Source organism: Aphis gossypii, chromosome X (genome assembly GCF_020184175.1).
Source record: "Aphis gossypii isolate Hap1 chromosome X, ASM2018417v2, whole genome shotgun sequence".
NCBI classification, from domain to species: Eukaryota; Metazoa; Arthropoda; class Insecta; order Hemiptera; family Aphididae; genus Aphis; species Aphis gossypii.
In genome coordinates this window covers 43,096,041-43,109,812 of record NC_065533.1, presented here as the reverse complement: position 1 = coordinate 43,109,812, position 13,772 = coordinate 43,096,041, and the positions used below count along the sequence as shown (strand labels likewise).

Below are 13,772 nucleotides of genomic sequence, written 5' to 3'. Positions count from 1 at the left end.
TTGCAGGCGGTATTCGGTTTCTCTGGGTATATTATCGATTTGCTCTCCTATCATCGTTATTATGCTTTATGGTATACGCGTCCCGTCCCGGTTCTCTGCTTCTATTTATATTATTAGTGTCACTACGGACAATTCGTCCAAAAAGCTGCTCAGGCGAATCACATGGGCGAACGTCAACGATGAACTTCTTTCGCCGTTTACCAGCTATAACCTTAACGCGGTATTTCGTAAATACCCATTATAATATATTGTTTTGCACATGTCATAACATTTTCTCGTATTATCGTTCTCAATCTTTATACCAATATCGTATTATTGTTACGCCTCTATCTAGTTTTTAAATCGTCCCAATTATTGTTATGCGCACATTGTGTGCTTTCTTTATACTCAGTAAGGACCTCGACCGTTTATATTAATACGATAAGTAGTACATATTATAGTAGACCATAATAATAATTGTTATAATCGGAGAAATGTGTGTCCGACACATTATAATACTACGTTGAATGTTCGTATTATCGTGTCGTGTAGTAGGTACATAGGTATTACAGGACGTACCGCCCATAGGTATTCGTATCACTGGCGGTCGCCCGACACCGACCGACGTACCGCTGCCGGCCAAACATCAATAAAGCATTTACCACAACGATATATTATTGTTATTAAACCCGTTGTGTCGGTGCACGGTAGATTGCCGATAATGCACGCGGCTGTTAATAATGATAAAAAATGAAAAAAAAAACCCGTCGGATATGTATTACGCCACTATAGACATTAATCCCTATATGTGAGTATAGGCAGGAGGAGGGATAACGATCGGTTTATTTTTCGCGCCCGAAACCGGATTGTCGGAGGCAACATTATCGCCGATGCCTCCGATATAACTCCGAATGGCGACAACGGCGACGACGAGATTTACATAAAACATTTTTCACTCATTCACAATAACGATATCGTTCCTGTTGCCGTCCTTGACGCGTCTCGTTAGGTTTGTCCACGCGCGCGACGTGTCCGCTGTCTGTGTTGATAACATTATAAGTAGATTTTCGAATGAAAAAATTTAAAAAAACTTAAAAAATTATCTTGAAATCATATGGTAAATCATAGGTAATTTAAAAAATATAAAAAAAAAAATCAAAGTTAAAAATATTTTAATTCAATGATATGATTAATCAAGTGCGACGTGCATGTAGAACAGGACATGAAAAAAAATGTATAAAACATGACAATTAAAAAATTATATATTAATATATAAAATATGTGTAAACAGTTTGTGCATTTATCTCATGGTTGTTGAAAATTTTGAAGTTAAAAGAAATAGAAAAAAAAAAGAAGAACGAATTGTTTTACAGTATTCGTCTATATTCTACAATCACATCGCGAACCTAACGAAACCTAATAAAATAGCTTTGATATTTGCCAAATATGCAGCATCCTATGTATCTATGCGGATTTAAGTATACAGATATCAATACAACAGACGGGATTGTATAGCTCGCGGCGACGACGATAACGTTTTCGGCTACATATTTTTATTTTCGTTTGTGAATGCTGAACTTCTTGCCGTATTTCAAACCGATTCTGATATGTAAATTGAATTTAATGAAGGAGACACTAATGTTCGAGTGGGCCGTTTTCGATTTTATGCAAAATTATGCCACTTTAATCGACGGAGTTTAGTCAAACCGTGTTTCTTACTCAGCCGAGGTTTGTTTTTTAGTCGTAATTACATCCACCATAGAAGTTTGTTGTTGTATTAACTATTAAATTTCACTGTAATTGAATACATGCTAATATCACGTGAATATAATAAATTCGTGGGTAACACGTTTGCAGGATTGGCTTTAAACACACACTATAATATCATAACGATTTCCAAACGAGCTTACGATCGAAGCGTATTCCTATAACAGTAATAATAATAATGTGTTTCACGTAGGTATATCTTAAATTACAAAATTTTAATGAAAGGTACTATTCCATTCGATTGAGAAGTGTAAATTCCACATGATTTAACGAATAAGTAATAAGTAATTGTGAATTTTTGTCACGGTAAAAAGCGTAAAAATGGCGTTCAAAACTTTATGCGCCATTGTTGAAATGCACTGCCTCTTTTTTTTTACAATAGCTTACTGTTTGGCCTTTTTCAATAGTATTTTCTATTTAAATATATATATATTAAAAAAAAAAGTAAGTATAAAAATATAATAGTTTATTTACAGAACCATATATTATTGTATTCGAGTCGCGAGTATTATACATGTTATTATGACGCACATGCACTATAATGGACACAATATGCGTACTATTCACGATTGTTAACACATATATAATACCTAAAATATTGTTATATAGGTAGGTACCTACAGCAGTAAGTCGTCCTATATTGTATAATAATCGTCACGTTCAAATTTAATATATTACGCATGAATGCGTGATGTATTAAAATCATTTTACTCGTCGCCTTCGTGGCAAACGAAACGTTAATTATTATAATGTTATTTAATCGAAAGTGAAAATAAAATGAGGCATATGGAAAACGAGAGATAAACGCCCACACGCACAAACACAGATAAATATTTAATTTAAATATATTTATATATCGAAATCTCCATAGTAAATATTGGTTCAAGTTCCATAGACTTTTATACGCGTCAACAAATTTACTTAAAATCTACTCTCCGCCGTCCCACGCTCGACAGTATCAGTTTCGAATATTTTATCTACACAATAATATATTTTATTTTATTTCACCGATGCCACCGCCGAAGCGGTGCCAATAAAAACGTTATAATTCGAAAACGCGTTTTATCGTCAAATTCACTGCCGCGGCCCGAATAAACGGTGTTTAGGCGATGATAAATAATAATAGAAAATTATAATAATGTGCATATCGTATATTATATTATTCCGGCGACGGTGACTGTAGCAGTAGAGCCGCGGTGGCTGGAAACCGTGAGAATACGGTCGTATGGATGTGCGGGCTGCGGTGATGACGGGCTTACTTTGCGCGGGGCAGCGGTGGCGGCGTTCGTGCTAATTAAACGTTTAGTTCCTGAACGGTTGTGGTGACAGAGGATGCGTCTTGGTGGCGGAGCTTTCTCTATGATATCAGTGGCCCGGGGTTGGTTGGCGCCGAGGGGGGGAGGTGAAAGGGTAGCAGAATAACGACGACGGAAGAGATTGGGTCTGTGTGAGGAAGACTATATACGCGACACGGACGGGGTAATTCATAAAATATGCAAATTTCTGTCCTAAGAACGTGGGGAGATACTAACGAGATTTCGGGTGCGTCTACTGTTTTCTATTCAAACCGGCTGCAGGCTTGTGCCATTGTCAACACTGTAAATACGCTTCACCGCCGCCTCGCAGTCGCATTTATTTATGGGCTTAACGGGCGATGCGCCGTGTGCCGCACCATAGTCGAACACCTCCGCCGATCGGCAGACCTTAGAAACCACCTTAGAGACGCGGTGGCAAACAGCAGCAGAGGGCAACATCGAAAATCATGACAGTAATAATAATAATAATAATAATAATAGCAATAGTAATAGTATTGCGTATATATATATATATATATATATATGCTTTCTCGATGGTAATAGTAATATCCCTATGGATTCGATGACAATGATAACGCCAATGATAATAACAACATCAGCAGCAAACAGCGACAACACTGGAGGACAAAGGCTCGAGGGATTTTTTTTTTTTTTTTGTCTAGGCGGACAATTCCGTATTAATGACGCAGGTACGTCGTGATTGTTAGCGATCAGTCAATTTTTATTCAAAAACCTTTTCTCTATATTATAATATGTTCTGTATAATCGTAAAAAAAAAAAACCATATCATAATAATTCCTTAGAACTCACGCCCACGTCATTTGGCATTTTTTCTAGACGGTATTTTATAGAGAAAATTAATTGTATTATACATATATATAAATATTATATATTATAATATTCGTATCGTTGATTTACATTTTATGTAAATCAAGTAGTTATAGCTGCAAATAAATGACCCTCACTTACCTAAATATTAATGTAAACACACAGCTCGAATCGATTTATTAACGAAACTCTATGTATATTGATCGATCAATTAAATGATAATATAATTATTATATGTTTTTATTATTTTCCACGTTACTGCATAAAATATTGAGTATTTATTCTAATATATTCGCTAATAAAGGTAACCTCTGTAAATAAAAAAAAGGGTAACTATACACAAACTACAAAATACGGGATTTATCACTATTGTCGGTCGTTGGTGTTTATAATATACATATTATACTTAATTAAGATACCTTTAAACATGGTCTAAGAATATTAGTGTGTTTAGCGTATAGGCAAATAGGTAAATGATAATATTACATACGTGGTACGTACCTATTATTATGTAACTATAAGTTGATGTTAATTATAACGTCACATATCATTAGCATATGACATGCAAACAATACGATATTTAATATAATTTTCTTAGCATATATGACATAAGTACGATGCTAATTCTTTAATAATAATAGTGATAAATAATAAAAATAAAAAACATTGATTATTTCCTTATAGATAAGTTTCACAATAACCGTACATGCACCGAGGTACGCACTGACCATAATTTTCTACCCGACCGAGCATTCAACCTTCGGATCAATCACAGTATACACTGAACCCTCTCTAACCGTGGCAGGGCCGTACTTACCAATTAATTATTGGTTATTATGTTCTGCTCTTTCTCTCTCTCTTTAATTAAACTAAATTTAAAATATATTTGTACGCCCTTTGCTCACAATGTTTCCTATTATATAATATTATTAAAGGAGAGACTTCAATAATAATAATGATAATAATAAAAGATGTCCTCCTTAACATTCTCAATAATGGTATCAACATTTAAAATATATGAGCTATTGTTCTTTTTTTTTCGTTGCTTATACAACACATTAAAGCCAATAAAGGTCTACATTTTATAATAATTCCTAATAATGATGGCAATACTAGAACATTGACTAATTCACAATAGCTTATATATTTTTTTAATAAAATAAATACCTATCATTATCTTAAACGCTGCGTTATAAAATATATTATAAATCAATGCAATAGAAAATAAAATGTCAATTAATGAATATTTTTTTAGTTAGTTAAAAAATATTATTAAAAATAGTTATAGGTACATACATATATATTTAGAATTTAATATTACACATATTACACAACAATAACTCATAACTTCAATGTATTGAAATATACATTTATATTTACATAAAATACGTCTACAGCAATTATTATGCTTTATTTATTTTATTTTTTTTGAGATTCTATCTTTATTTTAATTTATATTTTTACTATACCGAATTTCCAGTAGTCATAGTGTGATTCTATAGGATTTACTACACGTTTGTATAGTAATTTAACAACTCAGAAATAAATATCGCTGTAAAAATTATGTTGCTTTTTAAAAAAAATTAAAAAACCATATAATAAAAATCAATCGTGTAGCATTGAGCGATCATTATTCCATTCATTTCAAGTAAAATAATATATATATGATAATAAAAAAAAATTATTTTTATATGAACAGAGCTGTTAATAATAAAGACATAAACCAGTATGTAATATGAATACTTGTTTAGATGTACATCAAACCAGAAATGTAACCGTGAAAAAACGTTCATAAATCTATTGACAAAATATTATTATTGTTATTGTTATTATTATTATTATTATTATTGTTATATCTGCGTTTCATGCGAGTCGTAAATTTTTGTTTTCGGCTTCTCGTTTCCCAACGGCTACTAAAGAATTTAGTAAGATTAGAACGGGTTCAACTCAGTGGTCGATGGAAGGTGGAGTACAGAAGGGGGTTGGTATTTAAGTGCCGACCCGAAATGGCTGTAATACGATTGACAATTTATGGATAGTAAATCTGTCCAGTTTGGTCGAGTAAAAAAAACAGATTTTTTTTCTTTTCTTAATACATATACTACTCTTCCCATGCACGGTAAGGCAGCAATAAGCATACAACGTTAGCCTTGTCTTTTGTTGTTGTATATACCCCACGGATGGACAACAAATTTTTATGATATTTTATTTATTTGATTTTTCCTTATTATTTGGTCAGTGCCGTGGTATTTTTCGGTCTTACAATGTCCTCGACGCATTATGACCTAACATAAATTACTTGGAAATTCTTTTTCCACGATTTAGGGAGGTTTTTCACGTGCTTATAATAATATGCTGTGTATTTCAGGGACTTGCAGGGCAAAAACCAAATTAAAACCTCATCATAATCAGTTGATTATTTCTGAGTAAGTATATAATAATATTATACATCGTTATTTGTTTATCATTATATGGCCTGTTAAGCTTAAATAAACTAATCAAAGTTGTTTTGCATTGCAAATATAAAAATGATAAATATATATATATATATATTTTACAACATACAATAATTAATAGGAGGTTTGGTTGAAATCGATTATTAATCATTTTAAATATTATACATTTTAATTGTTATAGTGGTGGTCTGCAATCAAAATACTCTTGATTATAATTTAATTAAACCATGAATGTTTTGAACTTTGACAATTCCAAATTACAAATGGTCGCTTATAATTTAATTAAAAATACAAGTTCTTTTAAATCTTTAAAGCATTTATTTAATATTTTTATAGTTCAGAATTCAGATTAATAAAATAATTATAATCTATATATTTTGTGGTGCAATATTTCAGAGATAGCTATAAAAATACAATGGATTTCAATAAAAAAACAACGTTTGAGCTATATTTAAAACCTTTAAACTGTTCAATTATAAGAGCAATGAAGAAACATATTTAAATGGATCAAAATAAAATGTTATGTTTTTAAAAAAATAATTAAGAAATTATAATTTATAATTACCATTTTAATATTATTAATTCAGAATAATACATACATATGACATAAAATAATTAAAATAATTGTTAACCTATGAAAAGTTGTTAAAAACAATCATCAGTTTTATTAATTAACATAAATAATAATAAAAATAAAAACAAATATATCTTAAACAGACATTGCAATTTGTATTTATTTTAGTTGAAATATTAATCACCTTTTTGTCAATTTCCAAAAAACTTAAATCTCATGTATGATTATTTAATTTTGCGTAGTATAAAATGTATTTCAGTATCGTTAAAAACCGTCAAAATATTAAAATGTGTTTTATAATAATCGACTGACAACAATTGTCAACATTATTGCAAATATTGTATTAAACCCTTATTTTGCGATCAGGGAAAAACTCATCTCTACCATATTTGAAACCCCTATAAGATCATTAGATTTTCGTGTTATATCTTGATCTGCATAATAACATAAATATCAATGACATTTTCTTTTTATCTGCACGCATACATTATTTATGTGTCACGATAACAACATAAATATGGAATATTTTCAAATAAAATTTGGCCACGTAACTGAGATATCTTTTTGTTAACTCCCTTGTGAGTTCTGTTTACGCATACAATATTTCGTTCGCGTAAATCTACTGTTGCTTAATGCCTTAGTGTCCCCCCTTCCCCAACTACCAATAAACTATCGATTCTATTGAAAGCAGAATTTTTTAATTGTATAACTTTTTCCACTATATAATCGACCGTAAATTTACATAAATAAAACGCCAAAAAAAAAAAAAAAATGTTTAAATTACTGAATTATTTTATGTTTTTTAACGGTGGTTAATTTGAATGAGCTTGTTGGAGAAGTCTTAAAGTTCAATTCAACTGACACAAAAATCCGAATCAAAAATGTTTATTTTATTTATTAAGATGGCTTACTTTAAAGCACTTTCTTTACAGTTTACCTTAACTGTGATCTGCTTTAGAGCTGCGAATTATGCGAAAAAATCCACAGTGTTTACGGTATTTCTCCTCGTTAGATTATTTATATTTTAATTTTACTTTGGTAAAATTTAAAATTGCCATTCAAAAATAATTTTTATTCGTTTTCTTTAATTTCGAGAATATTATTCCACGGAAAGCACAAAAGTCCTTGAAAATTACCTTATCGTTGATCAAGTTAAAAATGACACTTGACATTTGAATAATATATCGAGTATAACTTAAAAAGTTGAATATAAAAAAAAAAAAACTCCTCAACTATTCTTGAATCTCATTTTGAAACAATACGTATACCTTGGTTGATTACATTACTATCATATAAAATATTCACGTTTTTTCCCCTAAAAGTATTTTTTAACAATATTTAATATACGTCAAATGTTAAGATTTTATACAAAGAAATTATTATTATGTTTATAGTATAAATAAATAATATTTCAAATGATTGTATATTATAATAAAATATGTATACCTAAAACAAGATAACATTTTTTCCGAGGCGGTCAAATATATTTATATTTATTTACAAAAGTACGCACCTACCTATCGTTTAATTAAAAAAAAAGAAAATATAATGTCTCGTATTTGAATGATGAGTTATAATAATCCCAGTTAAAATTGTTAAAAATAATTAATCGAGGTGATTGATGGTGCCTATGAACAAATCGGGCAAAACCATCCTTCGTCGTCGGCCTAAATAATGAATAATGAAATTATAATATTATGTGGAACACTATGGTTTTTTTTATTTTTTTTTCAGTGAAGTGAAGTATTATTCTAACAGTCAAAAACTATGTAAGACACGACGGTAGGTGAATATCTATATGATATACTGCCTACGTAGTTTGGTTCCGTGTCATTCAATTTATTAAATAACAATCGCCGTTTATAACTACCAAGGCGGAAAAATACGTTTGTGGTGAACGAAAGCATAATGCGGTGGTGAGAAACTGCATTTTGTGGTAACCGTGAATATTATTGTTCTTAATCGAAACCGGTAGATTCTTACTGACTCGGAAACGCTGCAGCCGGAAGATTGACCGATTATATATATATATATATATATATATTTAATATCTCATTTATTATTATTATCTTACATTTTTTTAAACCGTCAAAAGATTTTTATAACCCTATCTAACTCCGGTGGAATATTCTATGTACACGCATGTAAATGGTAGCAGTATTATAATATAGGTATGGATGTATATCGTTGGAGTGTAGTGTTGTCAACGTTGTCGATATCTCGAGAAGGATCATTGTAGTTATTATTACTATTATTATATTATTGACATACGTCGAGTGTGTGCACGATATTATGATAATATTAAAATGGGTGTATAATACGAGTATATGCGTATAACGTACTGGCTGTATTAGACCATACGGTCTATGGAGTGTCGATCTGGCCGCCACCGCGCCGGTCCCACGATGTATCAACAAAATAGCGGCTCGAGAGCCGATCCCGACCAATGTCCAAACGATATATAATATTATAATATATGAAATAGACTCCACTCCTCGTCGCAAGAGACTTTGTAAGTCCGTTTAGCTCGACGTGGGCGTGCATGGTCAGCGTGTGTTGTGTAGTATTTATATTTATATATATATATACGCCATCATACCCGTGTATTATATAATAGTAGGTAGGTACCTATAATGTACACATATGTATAGTATACGTAAGTGTGTATGTATATAATGCGTATTAACGTACCTATCGTGTTGTTATAATATCATGTATTGTGGTTGAAGAACTCGTCAACGGCGATATTCGATGACTCATTGTTAACATATCATTACACACTCCCAATTTGTCATAATTGAGAACGTGAATAGTTTTTTTTTTTTTTTCATTTTATTGATTTGAAAATAATCATCGTTTGTGCAGAACTCCAATTTCGGATACGATGCGAATAGATATACCATGCACTCTCACAGACTGTACATGTACGACTATTATCGTCTTTCTTACTAGATTACTATTGTTAATAAGGTGAAAAAAAAATCTGTTGACAAAACGGTCGTCGATTGTTATCGCCGTACATTATTATACATTATAATATATTAAACACGTTTCTCGAAGTTGTTTAATAATATTCTCTGTGAGGAAGTTGTGGTGGGCGTCCCATTGAACGACACTCGCGCGCATCATCGTTGAGGATGAAAACACTTATTATACTCAGACTGAAGGCGTATTTATTTTTTTGTCCCGGAATTGGAAACTATTATAAAAATGTACTATCCGTCCACCACATTTATTTTATCTCTCTTTACATAACCTCAACCTTGCAATTCAAGCAGCTATCTTTTTCGCCTATCGCCCGACAGTCGACCACCATCAAGGAAACGTCCGTACCAGTACATATATAATATGAACCCGGACCCATAGTAAAATTGCAGGTTCTATTAAGACATGTTTCATAATATATCATGATGTATATTTAATATTATAAATCTCGACTTCTTTTGAAAAAATTAATAGGCTCATTGCAAATATAAAATATTCTTGTACTCACCATTTATTTTGAGTAATCCATTGTAATTTTTTCGTTATTTCACGAGGTGTTTTAAATCATCTCGTATTATCATCATGCATCGAACGACAAGGTTAGCTTATAGGAGAACATTTTTTTTATTTCGATCCGATTTCTGCGTACCTCGTTATAAATTGCTGTCAAACTCACTCGGTGTACACACGTCATCATGTATCAGACATTGTATAGGTACAGTATACATTTTTATTTGCATAAATACGCTGTCCCTCTTTTTATCTTGCATCACTCGTGTGAAAAACTCCCGTAGTAAGCCTAAACAGACTGCCGTGGTGTAAATTGTTATTCCCCTTCGAAATATGAACTCAATTTTATTATTCCGGCTATAGGTGTGTCACGCGAGTCAACTATGTTTAATATCTGTACAACGTAAGCGTCGGTCGTTTTACCGGCTATTTGATTCGGCTTTATTTTCATCGTTACAATAATAATTACTAATAACATTAAAGCAGTCGGTGCACGTTTGCGACTTTTTTGACCGCAGTCTAGGCGTATATTATATTGCAAGCGTAACGCGACCGTGTCGTGCAGTTCTCGTAGAATTATTATTACGCAATGACTCTAAAGTGTAAACCAAAGTTTATGGACAATAAAAAACGTTGGTGGTAAATCGTATAAAACGAAAATAGTTAACATGATCTTGAGGTGGGTTTTTATTTGTATAATAGCTGAAAACGCCGATAGAAATGATCCGTTTTCGTTTTTTACAAATAAAACATACTAATATTTTGTTTTTCATAACACGCGAGTTATTTTCATTATTATTTTTTTTTTCGTTTTGAATGTTAAACGCATCGCTTTAGCTACGTCGTCCCCGGTATTATACGCATACCAGCAGAATAATAATAATAATAATATAAGTCGTGTAGGATATACGATGCACTCCTACTCGTCGATCCTTTTATCCGATACGGGTAGGTAAACCGTGGCTAGAAGACCCATGTGATATAGTAGGTAGGTACATCAATTACACACGAAAGGAGCTGCTTAGAAGAAATAATTTATAATATAATAATAATAACACAGATATGAATGGCCGGCTGCGAGATTATATCGCATGCTGAGACGGCCGTATAACGATATTATGTGTATAGAGGTATATAAGTGGTCGTCGGGAAGAGACGGAGGAATACAAATGTAACGGCTATCCGATTGTGTGTTATACAGTGATTCCACCACCGGTTCTCGTATCTCGTCCAACTCGCACTCGAATAATAATGATGATATTATGATACTCGTCGTCGTCGTCGTCGTCGTTGTCGTTGTCCCCGTATGCTAACAATTATTATTATTATTATTATGCGACGGTAAAGACTAAAACACACGAACACAAAACACTCGGTCACATACGTTTAAATACGAAATGATTTATGTATTCGTGTACGTGTATAATAATATACTATATAATAAATGCATATATTATAATATTATATTATATTTACGGTAAAGCTACTCCGACTGTTTCATACGATATTATACGATGTTATTCAAAACCACCCGACGTTCTACCGTATTCGGTATTGTCGCAGAGCGCATAGCGTTATTTCGTAATTTCTCGAAACCTTTTCGACAATGTATATGATTGTCTTGTCGATACTATCAAACGCCTCCACCTCCTCCACCACCGTTAAGCAATCGCCGTTTTGTTCGATTTAAAAGCTTCGAGGCGTGACCGAAAGGGACACCACACCATACATTACAGGCTCGCTTTATGGTATGTGTTTGTATTATATATGTATATATATATAACTATTGATTATTCGCAAAAAAAAATCTGACCGTTTTTGTTGAAAGTTTGTTGAACAGCATATCATTATATAAATAATTCCAAACACTATATTGCTTACTGTCTTATATTCATACTGAAATACATTCACTGTCGCTTTCAGGTCTTAAAAAATATAATAAATAAAAAATAAGGATGTCAAATTAAGGGTGGTTTCGCGACAGGACGCTAGACAACAATACCTGCTGCTATACGCTAACCGCCTAAAATAATTAACAAAAATACACCTGATATATTTTATATATAAATAGAAATAGGTTATCGGTTTTAATATGTACTGGTAATATAATAATAATAATAATCATTAAATGGTATATTATACATATTGTTATGATTACGGAATTACCGGCCGGTACAATATTATAATAATGCTGGTACAAAATATAATACATGGTGTACCCAGTACTGTCAATGATGAGAAATGGTGCCGGGTCTTTAATTATAAAATGTTTAAGTATTGTAATAAAAAATACACAGTTGACCCCGCACACGCACAACGACACCGCTCAGCGTATCGCGCGATCGCCAACCAGATTAGACGAATAAATACTTATGATTTGCAATATTCACGGTATAAACATAGGAAAAAATTCACAATTTTTCGATGCAAGTACAGTTTACACTGTTTAAAGCCTGCCTAAAAACGAGGGGAAACAAATAAGAACAATATATTGATAAAAGTCTAGAATCTCACAAAAAAAGGTGGTTATAATAATATTATGTGAACAAAACTGCACTCGAAAAAAACGGAAAACACAAAAACGTTCCACAAATTATGAATACAGATCGTTGTACAATGCCTAACCAATGTGTGAAAAAATAAAAAGGCTCCGAAACAGCGAGTCAGCCAAACACTTTTTTAGTGAGCCGCTCGGACACGCACGGAAGTACGTAACGAAAGCTCAGTGTCACTGACACGACTTACACGAACTACGAACGGTGACCCTATACTGACGACTGAAAATTCGCCAAAACATAACCCAATTATGTTTACGAAAGCCATTATCGGTGCAATAAGAAAAACGACCAACGTAGGTTAACCCGTCACCACAACACACACTCACGGAGCGGTCAGCAATACAACAGCTGACGCTGCTGTCGACCGCGCCGTGGCAACGCACGATACCAACCTTTGCGAAATGTCATTGGTTGCAAGGGGTAGTGGTGAAACTTAAAAATTCAAACTTATTCGTATGGAGCAAACGTCCGCGCGTCGTCTGTTGAAAATATATTGACAACCCGAGTTTTCGTTTTCGTAAAACTATAATAATATAATATAGGTAAGTTTTTCATTTCGATGTGTACAAAACTTATATACGTACACAACGGCTGTGACGTGTTTTTTTGACATCTTTGTTATTTTTGTCGACCGCAATATGAAACCAATATCTACGAGGCCACGACACTCACATTATCACTTAGTGCATCAACAAAATATTTTGATCGAACATAATAAGAATACAAATATATCGTTGTTTTTGTTTTCATTATATTTCGGATATTTTCCTTCGAATTCTTCATAACATCGAAAGTAGTT

The 13,772-nt window shown here is 32.4% G+C and overlaps 1 protein-coding gene across 3 annotated transcripts in view; it reads right to left on the bottom strand.

The window, feature by feature from the left end:
• Nucleotides 1-13,772, bottom strand: part of LOC114126340 (neurotrimin-like) — a 168,711-nt gene that overhangs the window by 64,081 nt on the left and 90,858 nt on the right. The gene's annotated exons all lie outside the window — the stretch shown is intronic.